Source organism: Calonectris borealis, chromosome 1, assembly GCF_964195595.1.
Source record: "Calonectris borealis chromosome 1, bCalBor7.hap1.2, whole genome shotgun sequence".
Lineage (NCBI taxonomy): Eukaryota > Metazoa > Chordata > Aves > Procellariiformes > Procellariidae > Calonectris > Calonectris borealis.
The window spans coordinates 80,624,053-80,643,810 of NC_134312.1; the positions used below are offsets into that span (position 1 = coordinate 80,624,053).

At 44.5% G+C, this 19,758-nt stretch overlaps 1 protein-coding gene across 2 annotated transcripts in view; it reads right to left on the reverse strand.

Moving 5' to 3' along the window:
• Nucleotides 1-6,631, reverse strand: part of DUSP16 (dual specificity phosphatase 16) — a 73,251-nt gene extending 66,620 nt beyond the window's left edge. The window contains exon 1 of one of the 2 annotated variants that reach the window (XM_075162432.1): nucleotides 4,894-6,631. The gene's annotated coding sequence lies outside the window, so the exon portion shown is untranslated. Of the gene's footprint in view, nucleotides 1-4,617 lie in introns of both variants that reach the window. The other variant, XM_075162422.1, reaches the window with a different exon arrangement.
• Nucleotides 6,632-19,758: the final 13,127 nt, after the last annotated feature.

Below are 19,758 nucleotides of genomic sequence, written 5' to 3' on the forward strand. Positions count from 1 at the left end.
TATTAGAAACAGTGTGTCATAGTTTTCTGCCAAAAAAATGTAATGGAACACAGTTATGATTTTATGAAGAAAAATTTTCGTACTATTTTAGCAGACTATCATGCTGGGTAGCATGTAGAAAGATCTTACGGAAGAAAAAAAGTTAGATTTATTCTCAACGAATGAAACCACCTGCACACCTCCACTTGTGTATCTTTATTTGCTAAACAACTGATGGAAGTTTATAATTTACCTGAGGAGGTCTTTGCAAGGAACTGATCCTAGTTTCTGAGAAACAGGATGAAAACTTATACTACGCAGGCCAAAATTAGTTCCAAGAACACACTAAAGAGAAGCTGTGTAAGTTACTGGCGACGTATGGCTCATATTGTGACCAAGAAAGAGCAGAGATAACTGACTTCCTCTCAAAGAAGGACCTTGTTTCAGCAGCTCCTTTCATATATTCACGCGGCACAAATGTTACAGCTTCGGGCAGTGCAAGCACAGAAAAGCAGCAGCACGGGCGCTCGGGAAGGTCCGCGGCAGAAGAGATCATTCTGCATCCCCGCAGCCCCACAGAAACCTCCCGTCACTGAGGCAACACTCTTTCCCCTCTTTCCTTGCCTGCCCAATTATTAATTTTGGGTTTTTTTTTTTTTCAGCTGTCGGAGCATTTTGTAGGGACACAACATGGAAAGCTGCCAGCCTTCCCAGAGCCAACTCCGAGTAGGTCAGTCTTGGCTCAGCAGCAGACCACATAGCGCAGCAAAAGGAAACACAAGGCCTTGAACTCACGCCCATCTTCCCTCTTGTCCTCCATACGCACACCCTAGACGCAGATTTTCTTTGATCGCTGAGGAATAGTAATCCACTGGTGGCCAACATCATCTCCGCTGGAGACCGTGATAGCTGCCAACAGGCCCTATCCATAAGCAAACCCAGAACTGCTCAGATTAAAACTATGCAAACCCAGAAGTTAAGATGCCAAACTTTACCACGAATGTGTATTTTTGGCCTCCTTCAGGTGTTATGGGAAGTTACAGAGTAACTATAACGGAGATTTCTTATTTGGAGCTGCCAAGCTAATACCAATCCAAAGATCAGGTCTGGCGAAGGAGAGAAGTGGCGACACGAACTCCCCTGCTCCCACAGCCGTCTTCAGGCGGCAGCAACGCTGCAGTAGCACGGGGCATCTCCGTCCCTACCCTGGCTCCAGAGCCAGTTTCATCTCCATTAGCTTTGGTATCAGGGTGGTGATACCATTACACTGGTGATAAAGAAAACCCTGAGGATAGGGTCCCCCAAGTAACGACTAGGAAGTAGCCTGAAGTTACAGTGTTCGCTTCACGTTCACGCCAATGACTCCTGGTATTCAGTTAATTGCTGGCTTTAGCCCAGGCCGACATCCTGGTACACATCACCAGGCCACCCATCACCTACGGCTTTTGATTCATGCAGAAAGTAGAGGCCACGTATGCAACGGACAGCCCTAAAGAATGACGCATTACCCTTGGCTTATGAAGGGGGACATCAAACAAATCAGAGAAATATTACTGATACTGATATGATACGTAGTTAATGACATTTAAAATATTCTACAGAAACCCTCCATGTCACTACACTAAATCTGGTAGCAACCCCTAAGGAATTGTAGGGAAAGTGAACGTACCATTCAACGCATCAGGGACACGGCTACTTCCCTATTACCCAGAAAAACAGTTTCTTGATAATTCTTCTTAAATAATCATGGACATACTGTTACACAACCATGCACAAAATACTACAAGATTGCAAGAAACATTTAGTCATTTGATAAGCATAATAACAAATCTGTAGAGACAGATTCACGGGATTCGCAGGCCAAACTCACGTTTCTTCCTAAGAGTGAAACAAAAGCGAAAAAGAAAAAAGAAGGATGTGCCAATCCTTCCACACCTCATCCTTTGACAGTAACTACTCTACGCCATCTGGCTATTAAGGATTGTCAGCACTTGAAGAATATCCATGATGTTTTCCTGACTGCTCTTACAGGAAAGAAAAAAAAAAAAAAGTCCTAGAAAATTCAACAGACGTACTATAAAGTGAAAGCTATCACCCTGCCTCCTTTTTCTCGAGGGAAAAAGTGCTTCAACTGTGCTTAGTGTATTGCTTAGAGAATTTGTAGCTTGAAAACAGTGAATATTCCTGAATAGGTCTGGGGATTAAGGTGTCAAACTATAGAAAGACAGGTGACTGAGCAAGGCCCTCACCCTGTGCACAGCTCTTACACAACGCACCGGAGCAGAGCTCACTGGAAAACCAATGCAAGTAACAGAAATCAACGGCTAATTTGCCTATTCGGCATTTCTTACGGAGGTCTAGAAGAGAGCCCAAATTTGCCCTCCGAGGGCTTTTTAAGGACTATATGAATCACTCATCTTAAAGCCAGAAGAGCGGCTGACCCGTCCCACCACCCAGTCTCCAGGAACCCCGTACAACTTCACTCACCCTGTCTCCAGCTGCTGGCTGTGAATGCAGAGGCACAGGACTCCCCGGGCAGAGTCATTTTGCCAAGGAAGGTGCGCAGGCACATGGCAGACACAACCACAACTCCTCCCACGGGCTGAGGGCTGGCGCGGACCCCAGAGGAGCCGGGGCTGGCTTGGGAGACAGAGCTCCTAGCGAAATCCATTTAACACATTCCTGCACAGCTTCTGCTGATACCGTTCCTATGGACAGTTGAAGCTATTGTAGCTAAAAGCAAACATCCTTGCCAGGCTAGTTGCCTTTGCTGAAAGAAGAGCATGCATTTTACAGAAACAAAGATAAATTGAGCTCACTTTCTTCTACAGAAGTTTTTCTGGTGTGATTTTGTTCCATTATATCTGCTTAGGTAGCTAACAAAACCAGAGCTACTGCAGCAGGAATGTATTTATGTATCTTTATACAACATGTGTTTTTAAATGCTTGGTTGGGCTTTCTGGACCTTTGCACATGTTTTAAACCATACAGCATTTTGCAGCTACCACCTCTAATTAGCACAGGAACTGGCACCTTCTCTGCTGCTGTTACTTATTTGTTCATTTAAAAAGAGACTTTGAAATTGTGTATTAAGATATACTGAAGCACTATTGTATTAAACAAGCATAATGACCAGGATTTATTACACCTCAGACCTTTTTTATAGATTCCTTCCTAAAAATATTAATATGCATATTCAGTAAATGCAGGACTTACTTTTGAATATCACTACTCTCTGTATCTTTTGTCATTAAAAATTAAAAATACGTGTACAACCCCCCGTTGCATATTTGCTCCACATTCAAATAGAAACCCCCAGACAACCAACATAAACAACTGTGATGAATGCTTCAATCTCCAACAGGCAGTGGGATGAACACCATAAAAAGAAATTAAGACTTACTGTTTTTCCACCTCCCCTCAAAACACAAGAGTCTAAACCAACTCCTGCTTGGTCAGTTGTGACTTCGTAAACTCTGTATCTACCAAACCACACGCTGCCAGGAATAGCATAAATCTCAAAGCAAGGATTACAAAATCATTTTGGGGTTTTGGTTGGGTTTTTTTCTTTTAAGAACCCCAACACACATCCTTACACAGAGAAACAGTTCAATCTGCTTTTAGCTTTCAAAACTAGCACAGATCTATTTATTCTGCTGGGTATACACCGAATGTTTGAACAAAAATAAGTTAGTCATAGGTCAGACAATACAGCTCGCTATGACTACACCCTTCACTTGAAGGAAAACCGAAAGATCGATTTTCTATTTCAACCAGCTGAAACTACAATAAAAGAAAGTAAATTCTCCTGACTTTTCTTTTCTAAAAAAACAGCTTCCCATCTGACATGTAACCAAATGTTTTTTGGCCGCTGAAAAATCCTACCATTGGTCAGGCTTTGCAACAGGCACATCCCATACACCTTGTTCGGCACGCACTGATGCGCGCCCAACTCCTCATCCCCGCCGCTTCTACGGGGGAAAAAACGTAAAGTCAGGAGAGGGTATCTGTCAGGCCGCGTCCTGGTGCCAGCCACGGAGGTACGAGTTTACGCCAAGCGCAATACCAGGTTAACAATTTGCAATTTGCTTCACTCCTGGACTCCACGGCAGCCCTCCATTTTGTCAACTGCCTCAATTTAAACGTTTTCCAAGTCGAAGGCAGAACTTCAACACTTCTTCAGGAGCCCTTCGGGGCTTTAAAGCATCCTCGACCATTTTAAGCAGCGGAAAGCCTACTGGGAGCCAGCACTGTTTACTAAGTTTAGAAACGCGGGCGCGCACGCCAAAGCTTATCAGCGACCTCCCCACGCATCCCCCGCAGCCGCTGCCGGGGCGCGCCCGCCGCAGCAGCCAGCGGTCTCTTGCTCATCCTCCCCAGCGGCGAGCTGCCTCCCCTTCCCCGCACAAAAGGCGCCCGGCTTTCCCCCCCCCGCTCTCCCCCGCCGGTGCGAGGAGAGGCAGGTGGATATCGGGAGGGACGGGAGGTGGGAAAGGACGGGACGAGGAGGAGGCAGGAGCCGCCGCGGGCAGCAGGGTGCCGGCCGCCCCGCAGCAGGTAGGGGGAGCGCGGGGCGGCCCGCCGGTGCCGGTACCGTGCCGGTACCGTACCCCCCTCCCTCTCACCCCCGTTCCTTACCACCTGCGGAGGCGGCCAGAGCCTGCCCGGGCCGGGGCAGCGACCTGTCCGCTGCGGGCGCTCTCCTCCGGAGGTGAGGGGGCGGCGGGGAAGGGCATGCGGGAGGAGGGAGGGAGAGCTCCCGCCGCCCGCCTCTCCCTCACCTCCCTCCTCCTCCTCCTCCTCCCCGCCCAGCCCTGCCCGGCCCCCCCCCCCCCGCGCCCCTCGCCCCCCTCCCGGCTGGCTTCCACGGGGCGGCTCCGGGCGAGGGGTCCCTGCGCTCCTGCCGGCACTTACTGTTTCACCCCTGCCTGTCTGTCTCTCCCCTCGGCAGGGATAAAAGTTCCTGCCACCAGCCTCGCCGCTGCTGCCTGAAACAACTTTGTCTCCTTCCAGCCGCTGGGAAAGCTCCTCTTTTTCCTTCTTCTTCAATTAAAAAAAACAAACAAACAAACAAAAAAACCACAATTAACCCACCCCCCACCCCAACAGAAAAACTCTATTCGGCTCTTTTTTAAGAGGGGGAAGCGTGAAGGTGGGAGGGGAGAGGAGAAGGAAACATTTGGAGCTTCTTTTTTTCCCCCTCCTTCCCCCCTCCCCCCCAAGATGGCTTGAGAAAATTAAAAGGGGACAGTGATGGGGGGCGGGGGACACACGACAATGAAAAGCTCGGCAGGAGAAAGTTTGGGGGGTATTTTTTGCGGTTTTTTTTTTTTTTTTAAAGCCTTCGGTTCCCAGAAGGACCCAAACGATTACAAACAAACGGGCAGAGCAGGCAGGCACAAGGAGGGGAGCGAGCGAGAGAAAAGAGTTTTGCTGGTCAGTAAACTTCAAGCTGCTGGGATGAGGTCATTGGTGTAAAAATAAAGCGATGGCGTCATTTGAAACCAATCCCAGTGAATGAACTCAGCCGGGGGGTGAAGGTGGGGGGAGAGGGAGAGGGAGAAAGAGGAGGAGCGGGGAGAGAGGATCCCTGCGGGGAGACGGAGGCAGCCGCCGCGCAGCCCCCGGCAGCGGGAGGCGGTGGCGGGGGGGGGGGGCTCACGCTGTACCATGCTGTCACCGTGGGGGACACGCGTCCGCTGCTCCCGGCCTCCCGCTGGAGCTGCCGGGCCGGCCCCTGGGAGGAGCCGGCAGCGCGGAGCGATTCAACCGAGCCGCCGCCGCGGCTCTTCCCCGCCCCTCGCCCGGCCGGGGAGGCAGGCTCCGCCCGCCCTGCCCTCGCTCCTCGGCCCCGGCCCCGGCCCTCGCCTCTCCTGTCCCCTCTCTGCAGCGGCCGTCCAGCTTCAGTGTGCCCCTCCGTCCCCGGCGTCGGGGCCCGCGCTCGTCCCCACACCTAGGGCCGTGGGCCTCGCCGGGCATGTGGCGCAGCACGACGCCGAGGCGAGCCCTGTCTCTCAGCGGCCTCCCCTCCCCTCGCCGCTCCCGCCACCCGCCGTCGCGCAGCTTTGTGCTCGGTGCCACCAGCTAAAGGGCCTTCGGAACCACAGCGAGGGCTCCAGGCGGGTCCATAAACACTGGCCTTCTCGTTTAAAAAGTAACGCTGTGGGGTATGATGCTGAACCATTAAAAGTGTTAAGGCGTCAAATCCTCCTGTGGTAGTGTTGATGTGGGCAGGGCGCCCTGTTGGCTGCATGGCGCATTGAGGGCCTTTAAATAACCTTGTTTAATAAAAAAAAATTTAAAAAAAAATCTAAAACCAATAACTTGAGGAAAATGAAACTTAAGTCTAAACAGATACACAGAAATATAATTATTTTTGTCTAACACAGATCTGTTCTGGCTAGTACCAATGTTAACTAGCGAGGTACATCCTTCAGGGGTTTGATGGGTCCTGTCTGTCTTACCCATCCCTCTTCCAGGTGCACCAGAGTATTCCGCAGCCCTCTTTCTCCCTCAGAGGCATCGTCCCTAAGGAGAGCCTGCCAGTGCGGCTGGGTGCGCAGGACGTCTTACACAGCAGAATTCAAACTCCGGTCAGTCACCTCTGCTGGCTTTCAAATCCCTGTGCCACAAACCCTCGGAAGACGGCATGAGAAAGAGGATTAACCGCACGGGTCCTTACGCTCTTGGTGGCTGTCCCTTCAAAGGAAGTGCCTTGGGAAAAGCACACGGCTATCAGCCACAGTAAAATGGTTGTGTGGTTGGTGTTTCGGGAAGCAGGCAACTCTGAACAAATCATATGGTGGTGGGCTCTGTCCTGGCAAAATTGACCAAGAACCACCTTGACAAAGGGCCTGGTGTTAAGGAGTTGCGAGCTGTCTCTCAGGAGGAAGCCTTGTTGGCACTCCTATTGAACAGTCCCATCCTCTGCAAGGGAGTTCAGCGCGTGCGGGGGAGAGAGGAGTCCTAAGAGAAGCCCAGTCTCCATAAGACAGTGACAAAAGAAAGATCAAAAGCAGTGAAGAAATTGTGGTAAAGCAATTTAACGTCGGTACGTTCACTATTTTGCACGTGTCTGTCTTGTCGTAGCTGAAGAGCAGTTTTGCCTTTTTGTCTCAATTAACCAGTGGCCCTGAAGATACCTTTTGCAAACCCCCAAAGTGCCCGCAGTATTGAAAGTCTGCACAGTTAACTGCTGGTTAACGGAGCTAGAACTGACCCATTTTGACGAAGGGGATCAGAGAGCGTGCCAGAGAAACTCGAGGCGACAGCCAGTGCCCCAGCTTATTCAGACCAGAGAAGTGCAGGAACAAACAGTTCCAGCACGGTTACCCTCACAAAGAGAAGTAGGGAGCAGCGGAGAGGGGCACGTGGTGAGGAGGAAAGACATTTCAATTCTCTCGTCCTTTTGTCGTCTCAAACAATCTCGGTAACACTTTAATTGTTATTTTGTTTTTTTAATTGGGAGACTGAAAAAGTTTCCTCACTGTAAAACTGTAAGAATAAAAAATACTTGTGATCTTTTTGGAATATTTTTATTTCTAGCTGAAAAAAAGAATATATACAGAAAAGTCTAGGACAGCAAATTAAAGCTTTTTCAATACAGAGTCAGGATATTTTTTTTCCTAAAGTAATAGAAAGTGTGACTAAACCACAGTGCTATCACAATTAACTCCTGCAGGTTGAAGTTATAACTAAGAATAACTTTTTATTTTCAGCTGAGCTTGAGCTGAGAGTCTGATCTGGGAGAGCACTGCAGGGTGAAACTGTACAAGTGCGTTGCTACCCTGAAGACACAAACGGAAGGAGTCTGGAGGACTCAAACACGGCAGCATCTGACCTCGCTTCACTGAGATTAGCGGCTGCGTCCTTTACCTCCTGTTCGCAATGGGCAAAGCGTGCACGTGTTGGCAGCTGACACGCCTCAGCTGGCAGGTGGTCACTCGTGAAGGAGCAGTAATTCCTTTGCGTGTCAGAGTCTAACTCCAGCTTTTTTTTCCCTTGAAAGCCTTTCGTTTCTCCCTACCATTTGCACAGCAGGCTCCTGGAAACAATCTGAACTGCAGGCGCAAACCAGGGAAAAAGTCAGGCCTTAGTTTGCTAAAAACCTGAACCGTTTTGGGGAGGGACTGCCTGGCTTTGCTGGTGTCCCTGGCTGCTGACCTTGCCTCCCCAGGTTTTCAAAGGTCCATCAATTCTATGAAATTTTATTTTGCTATGTTTCTGGCAGAATTTTGCAAAATTCTATTTTGCTATGTTTCTGGCAGTGGATTTTTTTGGCCTCAGCGCTCACTGCCCCTTTTTGGCAAAGCAGTACTGAAAGAGTTAATGTTAGCGTCCCTTTCTTATGCCTCCTTATCAAGCTCATGAGATAAGAAGACTTGAAATGTCTATATGGGGTAAAACAAAAGACATTATGGTAGCTATCCAGCAGGCTATGCAACAGCACTTGAACTTTGACACCCCCCCATGTCCTACCAGTTCATGTCCTGCTTCTGGCAGGAGCGGCTTTAAGTGTGTCACCCCTCACTGCCCCTATTGCTGCGGGCCGGGGAGGGGGAATAGGTGGGTACTTTCAAGAGCTGGAGGTTATGCACCTTGTTTACAAAGGTTTCTCTTTATTTATTCATAAAAGCTATCAGAGCTTTTTGTTCCTTTTCCAGCCAATGGATTTTGTGGCACTTCACTTGGTTAATCAGTTAGCAGTGATTAAACAGGGGAAAGATGAATGACAGCCTAAGTAACGTCATCGTGTTTTCTGTGCAGTGGAAAGGAGTGGTTTGCCAGAGGAACCTCTTGCGAAATAAGTGAGAATTGAACTTAAAGCACAGAATTTACCATGCTTTAAAATCCCCTTGTGGGTGCTCACTTCCTCCGCGGGCTGAAGTGGGGTTGCTGAAGAGGTTACCATTCCCAGACAGCTGCCAGTCGCCGTCGTGGCTGTCCCCTGCCAAAGGTTACCGCCTCTCCTACCTACCTGCAAGCTGCTCACGCAATCCCTCCCAAACTTGTTTCGGCCAAAGTCAACCCAAGTAGTTTAAGCAGTTTAAATAGTAGATGTCAGCTGAACTGGTTTGTTTTGGCTGAAATGGATTAGGGGGAACCCAAGTCAGCAGATGGGAAGTGAGGTGATGACCTTTTCATGGATAGCTTCAGGGGCACTGGGTAGTTTGGCCTAATCTGCTTTCAGAGCAGACTGCTGTACCAGACATAACTGCTACCGACAGCTCTTCAGGGTATTTAAAAATAGAAGGGTTGCCGAGATACCCACATTGAAACATTCATAGCATTTTTAGATACTACTAGCTTTGTTGGCATAGAGAGCAGGGTATGGCAGTCGGAGCAGCGCGGGGTTGTGGGAGAACAGCAATGGGAACATGAGGATTTGGAAACTGGTAGGAATAGAAGATGTAGGACTGAGGGTGTGGAAGGAGCAGAAGAGAGAGAAAATTTTGCAGATGGAGATCAGTGGGAGATCAGAGAGGTCAGTCTAGAGAGGAGGAATTTGAGTAGCGTGAGAAATGCAGGCATCAGAGACGCAGGGTGCAGAGTAGCAATGCTCAGGGGAAAACAGTGAGTTGAGAACAACCGGTATCTCCCCATTCTTCCCATCTATGAGACCTTGGGAAGCTCTACCCCTCTGGAAAATGCTTAAATAAGAATAGCCTCACTATTCTGTCGCTGCAGGTAGTTTTCATACCTCTACTTCCCCGTAGCTTCTCCAGGACTGCCAGATTCATAGCGTGTCAAACAAGCTGGGGTTAGTATGCAGGTGGAGAGGTCTAGGTTCAATGCAGATACGTGTTTTTGAGCTGGGACGAATGTAAGACAAGATGGAGCAATATTCTTGTTCTCTGTAGGGCAACAGTGGAGGGGTGGAAGAGAAAGGAAGAATTACAGGAACCGGAGCAGCAGAAAGTACAGAGAAAAAGGAAGGAAAGCATCAGCTGTCTGCTTCCCTGTATCTCCGTACTTCGTAAATCCTATATCCATTACTCAATAGGAATTTACATGATCCCTATCTCTACAGTTTCTGAATACCCTTTAATTTTGTGAGTCTTTTGTGGGACAGAGGAGTATCATGATACCATGTTTTATGGATATAAGAATGAGTTACTGAGATAAAGTAACTCATTCAAGGTAGTATAGCAAGCCGGTTGCAGATCAGAGAACTGAACCAAGTTCTCTTAAATTCCAAACCTAACCACTAACTCATCCTTCTCCCTCTCCTCTCTTCCCTCTCTCAAAAGAAATAGTAACTTTTTTTACTTGCCTGAGCAGGCACATTTAGTAAAATTAAGCACTCGCACAAAAATTTATTGGCTTAGTTTGCAATTAGAGAGACACACACACAAAAAAGGCTATAAGTGACATAGACAACAGAAGACAATGAGAAAAGATGAAGAAGTAATAATAATTTCTGATTCTATGGATGCGCTTTACAAAGCTTAGGGGCTTTTGATCAATCCTAATCATCTTAAACAGAAAAAAAGTGGCTATTTTGATGGTTAAGCCACTTCTGTGTCAAACAGCAAGATTAAGTTTTGAGAAGTCATTTGAAATTGGAGATCATAATAAATATTATTTACAGAAAAGGAGCATAATAACATGTTGTCATCAGGAAACAGAATAATGAAATACTGTTCTCAAAAAACAGCAAGTTCAGACAAATCTACAGTAACTGGGAAACTAAACTAGTAACATTTCTCACTTTTCTGTATATCTAAAGAGAAAATACTTAAATAACAACAACAACAAACCCAAAAGTGATACATTAAAAAAAAATCACAAACACATTCCAGAAGTTAAGATAATTGTCACAATAAACACCCCCCTCACCACCTTTCTTTTAGCTCTTACTCACTCCTAGTCACTTGTCTGGAGGCTGGTGTACTTGCATGGAAATCAACTTGTTATGGGCTGTAAGCACAGATGGTGTAAATCATCATTGCTCAACTAACACTTAAGTTGCTATGCCAATTTATACTATCTGGAGAGTAGCTTTGTATGTCCGTGTTTTGTTTGTGGCCAATGATGAATCAGAACTAAAATGTATTTGTGTTTATTATGAGGGCAACATAAAATGTATGAGGTCTTTGACTATTCATATCCTTCTTTTTAACTACTTGAATACTTTAAATGATGTGAGAGTATAGTAATTACCAACCTTAAATACATTTTAGATTTTTTTTTTCTTATAATGAAATATTTTCTTAAGAGTACCAAGGGTACGATGAAAAAGGACAGCATCCATAAAATGCTTTAGAGTTGCAATATGTGAAATGTAATCTGGGTCAATATAAACCATTAAGTACAAAGTTACTGTCTTGATAGCATGCTAAAGTAAGCTCACAATCAGGAAACTCGTTTAAAAGTTTGAATGTAGAAAGTGAATTAATAACCTGTGGTATTAAAGACCGGTTTATTTTTATTTTTGTTTTTTTATTTTAAAATATTTTTGTTTTCAAGACATGTACACAGGAGAGAAAATTTTCTGCCAGTTTCAGAGTCCTCACCATTTCTCCTAATCCATTTTGTTGTTTCTGCCTACCTTTAACAGCTGCTGACACCTACGGCTATCCTAAGCATTATGGACTTGATAGGTTGCTCTTTATTTTATTTCTGTTTCTAAGGTGCAATTTGGGTGTTGCAGTAATATGCAAGCGAAACTATATTGTTATTCAAATGGATTGTTAAAGAGATGGATTTCTCTTCTGTGGAATCATTAAAATGTGCTTAATTGATAAAAAGAGCCTCATATCAAAAAAGGAAAAGACAGACAAACCCATAATGGAAATGAAAAAAACTTTAGTTCTAAAAGGGAAAACTGAGTTAATTACTATTTGTTGTTGGTGTGGGAAAGAAAGGCACGAGCACCATGGTGACCTGCATTTATAAGCTTTCATTCATATAAACCTTTAAGTGGATAACATCCAGAATATCAATATTTTGGCCTCACAGTAAAAACATTCATAAGAAAAAAAAGACTGTTAAGTCTGAAGAGTATCTTGTTTTGTTGAATACACTGGTCAGAAAATTGTCAGTCTGGTACTAGCCCAATTGTCAACAACAGACAGCAGTTTGTCGAGAAGGACAGGTGAAAATATCAGGTTACACGGAAAAGAAGCATGTGAAAATTTCAGAGCGTGTCATTTATTTTTTTTTAGGATGCAAGGTTAGAATATGCCTATTTTAGTAGCAATCTGAGTTCAAAACTCTAAGGTGGAGGTGAGGTGAAGGACTGCTTGTTTATTTTTATATTGCCTTCTTGAATACTCTTCCAATGCTCAGGAAGAAGCTGGCTTCTGTGTATTAGGTATGGGTACAACTCTTCCAGCTCTACAGGAGGGTTGAAAATCTCACACGAACATTTCTGCTTCAAAGCAGTTTGCCACTTGTTCTCCCTGTGGCCGGGAGAAGAATCATTAACATATGAAAAATGTTTAAACCCTTGGTTTATGTTCAGCCTGCAAAAAGAAGGGGAGAAGATCAGTGAGGGTAAAGCACAGGGCTGCAAATCCAATGTTTTATTTTCTATGTGAAGGTCTGCCTCAGACTTCTCATGACTTATGTGAAGCTGCACCCACTTACCTCAGATATAAATTTGGCTTGTTGACTCTCCGGTCATTAAAAAATTGTTTCAAGCCACTGATCAAATGATGATGAGTTCCAGATAAACTTATGCTGAAGAATGTGCATCTTCATGACCATTTAAAATCTAAATAGGATATTATGAAATCAAATGGGGCAGAAGATTTTTTAAGAGGGGGAATTTCAAGTAGAGGACATGACTTTCCAAGACATTATTTCTTGGCAACTGTGTAAGCTTGGAAGAACTTCCTAGACAGGAACATATGAGGACAGATTCTTTTGTGAGCCAGTCAGTGGAGACATTTATGGGAAAATGGTAGATGCAATTTGAGTTCCAGAATATAAAAGGAAAAAGAAGTCCCTGTTAGAAGGGCCTGTCTAATTACTAAGTTGCAGAAATTGTATGTTTATTCATCTGTTATTTTGTACGAGGACTTACAATTAAATGATGTCAACTACAGTTTAAGAAAAATGGTTATTATAACCGATGATTCATTTTAAATACCTTCTTACTGTATAGTGCCGGCAGGAGATCAGGATGCAGTTGCACAAACGCTGTAAGCTGGATGTCACTGAAAGAAGAGCTTGGTCCCCCGTTTGGGACCCTGTGAATGAACAAAGGCTTGAACCACTGCAGGGGAGACGGCAGCATGGGAACAAGGGTGCACATCAATCGGTAGGGAGGGAGAGAACCGACGTGCGTCAGTGGCAGTCCCTGCTCACAGAGGGAGTGTACAGAGCTTGAGAAGATGCAGGCAGATGACTTGGTTGAGCCCATCTAACAGGGTGTCCATGCCAAAAGGAGATGCTGCAGCTCACGGTTTCCTACCCTCTGCTTCTGACCGTGAGCTCCTGCCATTTTCCTTGCTGTGGATCTGGCATCGTTATAATGCAACACGAGTCCATTCAGCTTGCTAATCCAGCAGAAGTAGAGCGAGTTACTCTTTTTAATAGTCATTAGGTTGACATTTGCCGCCCGACGATATTAGAAAAGAGCTCTTTACAATGAGGGTGGTCAAACACTGGAACAGGTGCCTAGAGAGGCTGTGGCTTCTCCATCCTTGGAGACGGTCAGTGCCGGAATGGACATGGCCCCGAGCAACCTGATCTAACTTTGGAGCTGGATTTAATGTTGAAGTTGGCTCTGCTGTACACAGGGAGTTAGAGCAGCTAGCCTCCAGAGGTCCCTTCCAGCCTAAATTGTTGTATGGTATAGCGGGGTCAGTCATGATTCCTGTATCTCGTATCCTTATTTTACACTGAGAAATCCCGTATCCCTGGCTGAAAATTTATCTGTCAAGCATTAAGATAGTCCTGTCATTACTATGAAATTTCAGTGTATAAAATTCTGTGTATAAATTTCTATGAGCAAAGGTATTTCAGGAGGAGGTTTGTTTGGATGGTATAAGTCAGTACTTTAAAAATGTAGATATTGTAGGGTTGATCTCATTATTGCTAAACCAAACATTATAAAGCCAGGTTATTAAATACGAATTTATACTGTAAAATTTACTAAAGTAACATGTACGCAGTTAAAGTTAACAAACAAGCTTAAATTTATGTTGAAGAGAGACTCTACAATAATCATATGATAATACAGAATGTATTTTAACTGGTCCACATTAATCTCAGTGGATGTTAAAAACATACTCAGATTCTGTCTCTACTTTGTCTCTCTGTGGCTCGCCTGTGATGCCGCATGGCTTCTGGATTTTATTGGACCAATAAAAGTTGTTGTTGAGCTTAGCAACTGGACTTTTTAATGGTAGCAAATTACATTTAGAGGCCCTTTCACATTGGTAGGGGTGTGAAAAAAGTCCCTGGAATAAAACGAGTCAAGGCTGTCTGTATGTGATTGAAGGAATGGAGGTATGCAATCCTTCATCAACAACAACAAAATCCCTAGTAACAAATGCATATGCAAACATATCTTTAAAAAATCCCAGAGCTTTATTCTCAGTCACATACCTCCCTCTCCATAGTTGTCCATAAGATGATAGTGTAGCTGCATAGGGTGTATTTACTTCCAGTTAAATGTTCCTCAACGCTTCTAGAGTGGTGCAAAAGGGCTGTATTGTACAATTCTCTTGTTTCTTCTCAGTTGTGCAGCCAGATTCTGAACTTTGGAAGCCAAAAACATATAAAGACAACGCAACAAAGCCATCTAAATCTTTTATGAATTATTATCATGCCAAGGTGCCTTACAATTTTTTGAAATTATCTCCGTTTTATACAGACTGTCAGCACTACGGGTTCAGGGACATCTGTCTTTTCTGCATTTGAGGACAAACTGGAACAACCCTATCCTGATCAGTAAGGCACCTATCTTGTTTTCAGTGTTTTATGCAGGTATGCTCAAGTGGTTTGAGACTCTGATCTTTCAAACGGACTTTTAAATAGGTATGTGCTTCCTATGGCACTTCAATGTATTTTGTGGAAACACGGCTATAGGCTCCACGCTGTGTTCAGAGAGGGGTGCAAGCACAAATGCAACCACACTCCAAATTGTCTGGCACTAGGGGATTTGGACCTGAGGTGTGCTGAACAGGTCATGCACGTGTTGCCCTACAGTGCCCACCAAATAAATGTGTTGCAGACAAATTTGCCTCAGGGTGCTTGCCTGCGCGGATCGTTTCTACACGGTGAGAATCTGTACTGCACTGGCGGTGACTGCAGCCTGTCTGGAACTACATATTCTTTGCAAAGATTTTTTTCTATACCAGACATTAAGTAAGTTGCTCCAGGTACATATACAGTGGCACTTTTCTAGGATTCCTGGATGCCCTGTGATACATGCATTAAAAGTAGTAGTCTGCTGCCAAAACTGATACAAGAAAATCAGGAATTGAGACAGATGAGACCTCCAGTGTAACTCACAAATTCCAGTTTAATTCTTTGAATTGATGTGTAGGACAGCAGTCACCAACTTAAGTGGTGAATCAACCATTCTTTCTTGAAACTAGGAATTAAAAAATAACTTGTTTTGTTTGGAATTAATTTTCAAAATTCCAACTGTCTCCAAAACATGCTGGGTTTGACTGCGAGTTTAGAGCAGCTAAAGGTTTCCTTCTTCAGGAGCGTATTTGCGCTGCCTCGTAGCTTCTATACTCAGCTGAAAATTATGTCCAAGTGGGAGTCAAATGCTGACAGCAGAAGGTAGACAATTGCAGCTTGCCGGTATTCTACATTTGTGAATGTCTCTTGTGCCTGCCCAAAGCACGTGTGGAAGAGGAGTGAACTTGTCAGAGATCCTGCCCTTATATCTCCACATGGAGCAGGGACGATAAGAATCAGGCTTGCTCTTTCAGCACATCTATCTGCAAATAGCTACAGTATAGTACAAACAGATATAATAATCCAGTTTATTTTGGACGATTGATTAATGGGAACATTACTCATATACTCAGTGCATGACATTTTCTATTACTTGTTCATATCATTTGAGAGTTAAAGGATATAAATACTTAGGAATTTGCCACCAGTTGGGTCGCCACCTGTCTGCTGAACACATTAAAGGGGGAAAAGGGTGAGTTGTATTCCATGTAAGAATGCTGTAGCTATCTGAGGGACTCTGAATAACATTTCTGACACTGTCAGGGGAAAATTTTCCATAGCAGTCTCAACACAGATTCAGGAATAGGGCCTTTTCTCCCTGACATAGCTAGACATTTAAAGGATGTTAGGAAAGATGGAGGTAGAGGGAAGGGAGTGGTTTCACTGAAGCACGTTTACAGTGCTCTGGGGCTGACACTTCTTTCAATAAGACAAGTCACTAGACAGCTAAGGACTATATATATGCAATCAAAGTGAACATTTAGCAAACATCTGTCAATCTGTGTATGGATTCATCGGTTCCTTGGTTAATGTTATACCTGACATTGTAACAGTTAGTTAATAAATAGCTCATTTGCGTGAAGAACTGGAGATGGTAAAAAACAAAAAAAATCTATAACAAACACACACGCAAATCCCCCACCTGCATTTCTTTTTGTGAAATACCGGTCAAACTGATGGCAAAGCTATTCTGTAGCATGACATCACTTGGTCCTGTGAAATGACCACTGACAGGTCTATTCACAGCATCTATAATTAGCTACTTACCTCCAAGTTTCAGTGATTTTGAGCAGCAGACTGATGTAAATGCTTTAAATCAGCCTCTGGAGACGCCTTTGAAACCAAGCAGACTAAAGCCTAACATGGCATCAACACTACATACTTATGTCAGGCTTTCTTCTGCAGCTTAGCCTGGGCCTTAAAATCATGGAAAATGCATGGAGAAAACTCACTGATGTCATATTTGAAAACAGATAGCTGTGGATCTCCAGGGATCCTGGGAGAATGAAAGCTCCTCTTGCTATAGGTTTAGTAACCTTGAAGTACCTCACAGCATCATTTAGCTCTTTTCTAGAGATATGCCCCATTAGACAGGAACCACTAATGGTCCCTTGTGGGGTGCTATAGAGGGGGAGCCATTCGGGAATTAATAAAGCTTTAACGTACGCTGCTCCTGGGTCTGACAGCAAAACTATGGGAGAACGTGCAGGAAAGGGGCACAGTGCCACAGAGAGCTGCTGTTGCATGCAGAACCACACCACACAGTATGACCATGAATGGTTTGTAACACAAAGCAGCAGAGACGCTGTAAATGGTGTAAGCTAGTTTTCTGAAACTCTAGTGTCAGTCCCGAATTCTGGGGGGACAATATAGTCCCCAGTCCCAAATTCTTAAGGGAAATCCTGAGGTAGAAGTTAAAAAAGACCACCTGCTTAAAAAACAGGTAGCTTGATTTCAGTATATACTAGTGCTTCATAGAGCCCATTTCCTTCTTTCCTTGGATCAGTATTGTCTGAAATTTGTTTAACGGTATTGTAACATTCAGAAGAAAAAATAAAAGTCCACACTGGTGGTTTTTTTTTAATTTAAAATACAGTCTTTTAGACACAGGGGAAAACCCCCAGATCTTGTACTTTAATGCTTTTTGCAAACTAGGCAATATTTTCTAATTTTGATCTTATAATTACAGTTAATCCTCCAAATCTTCAAGCAGTCGCCACAACTCAACTATGCTTTCAAGTCAGAGATAGTCTGGAGCTTACAATTATTATACATGTATCTATAGGTGAATGAGAAGGAGAAAATTAGTAGATTTTTATGTGCATTTGTAGTCAATTTTCTTGATTGTTACATTTTTCATATGATAGTTTGAGAACTAGCCGTCTGACTTGCAAATTTCAATGCCATTTCTTCCAGCGAAGTCAAGACCGAAGTGAGCAGAGTCAGAGTAGCAAAAGGCTAAAAATGCACTAGATCCTCCAAAATAGCAGTATTGTGCCGTATCTCTGGGGGCATGCCCAATGTCTACACTCAGCTGGTGTCAGACTTGGGCAAATACTGGTCCCCCATCACAAAACAGGGCATCTGAATACAACACAGCTTCCGTCAGGAGCATGCATTCAGGTTCCCTTTGCACAGAAATTGGAGAGGAGAGAAAGGAGCTGGCTCTTACCTGGGTCTCGCCTAGATCCTGGACGTGGTCAGGGTGTATGCCTGACTGAGGAGCTTAACAGAGCTTCTGGGTCTCTCATTGTAGTTGTTACCTAAATTAATCCAACTGCCTGAGAAGCCGTTGCAATTTGCTGTGAGTTACCAAGAGAGAAGCATGGGAGTATTAATTGTTTAGGTGTCAGAAGTACTTCCCAAGGAAGGTGACAGAACATCAGGTCGTGTGAAACTAGAAAGAGAAGTTCAAGAGTATCTGCACGTTTTTACTGGGTCACAGCTGGTCCACTCAATAGGCAAAATTTTGCAACCTCACTGAAGTGAAATGCAAAATTTGATCAGCCTATTTTTGTAAACACATGCTTTAAAATTATTTGCTCTAAAACCAACCTACTCGGGTGAATCAAACCATGGTAGCTCCAGCCATGTCAAAAAAGTGGTACCTGGTATTGTTCTGCCCCTTTCATCTGACCCACGCTTGCTGAGCATGATCGTGTCCGTCTGTAACTTCTGCCAGGTGCCATCACGGACTCGTTTGTCGGCAAAGCTCGGTCAGCTCAGCCGATTCAAGGAAAGGCTCATTCAGAGAAGTGGCGCAGATTGTTGGCCGAGGGGAAGGGCAGGAGAGGCAATGTAAGCAAGGGAAGAGAAAACTTGGTGGTTGTTTCAGGAAATATCGGTGTAATGGGAGCTCTGGGACATGTCAGGAAGATTTTGAGAGCCGGGGAGAAGGGAGCTGACAACAGGCTAAGGGTTGCTGTGCTTTGATCTAGATCTTTCTGAGACAGTACATTTTTATTTCCCCTGTATGGATGGGCAAGGCAGGCAGCCTGCCAGCTCCCAATAACTTGCTGCTTATTTAGCCTGTTGCCTTGAAATAGCCCCGTGAATGAGCTTGTATTATCCAGGAGCGTGGTCCTGATTTACTTTCAGTTAAGAGAACATTTTTCGTGGTGCAGCCTTTGATCCTGTAAGTAACTTTTGTTCACATGAGCAGTCTCATTAAACACAAATCCCATTAAATGCAAATACAAGTCTCATCAACAGTTGCAACAATACTGGGAAATCCAATATGCTTAAACACAGCGGCAAAACAGAAGTTAGCTGATATGATGCTGACTTAAGTGTGAGTGAGCAATGCAGACCAGGGCAAAGCACTGTATTTGATGACCTGACCCTACACATGAAACACAATGATATTGCATAAAGTAGTCCAGGTCATCATGGAAGTCTTCTGAGCCAGTTACAACGCAGATCCAGCTGGCCATACGAGTCCTTCACTTTGTGCTCAAGCTACGCAGGAACCTTGTTTGTGCCCTTGAACAAGACAACAGTATCAGACTTAGATTAGTAAATGTTTTGAGTGTGACCACAGCCCATGCCATAGAATCTGGGTTCTGGAGGAAACTGTTTAAAATGATTTTAAGTGTTGTGGAAAGCAACCAGAAATACTCTTACCAGAATGGCCAGCTACAGGCAGCATTTTTTGGCTGGCTCTAATAGGTATGCATATGCAGGCATATTTGTTTGCGTAGGCCAAAGGGGAGAAGCACATTGCAAAATATCTTAAGAACAAAAAATGATACTGAGCTGAAGTGGATTTTTAAACCTCTTGAGAATGAACAATATGCTTTTTTACTAAACCAGTTGTGCATAGAGATCAATGTACACAATTAAAAGAAAACGACT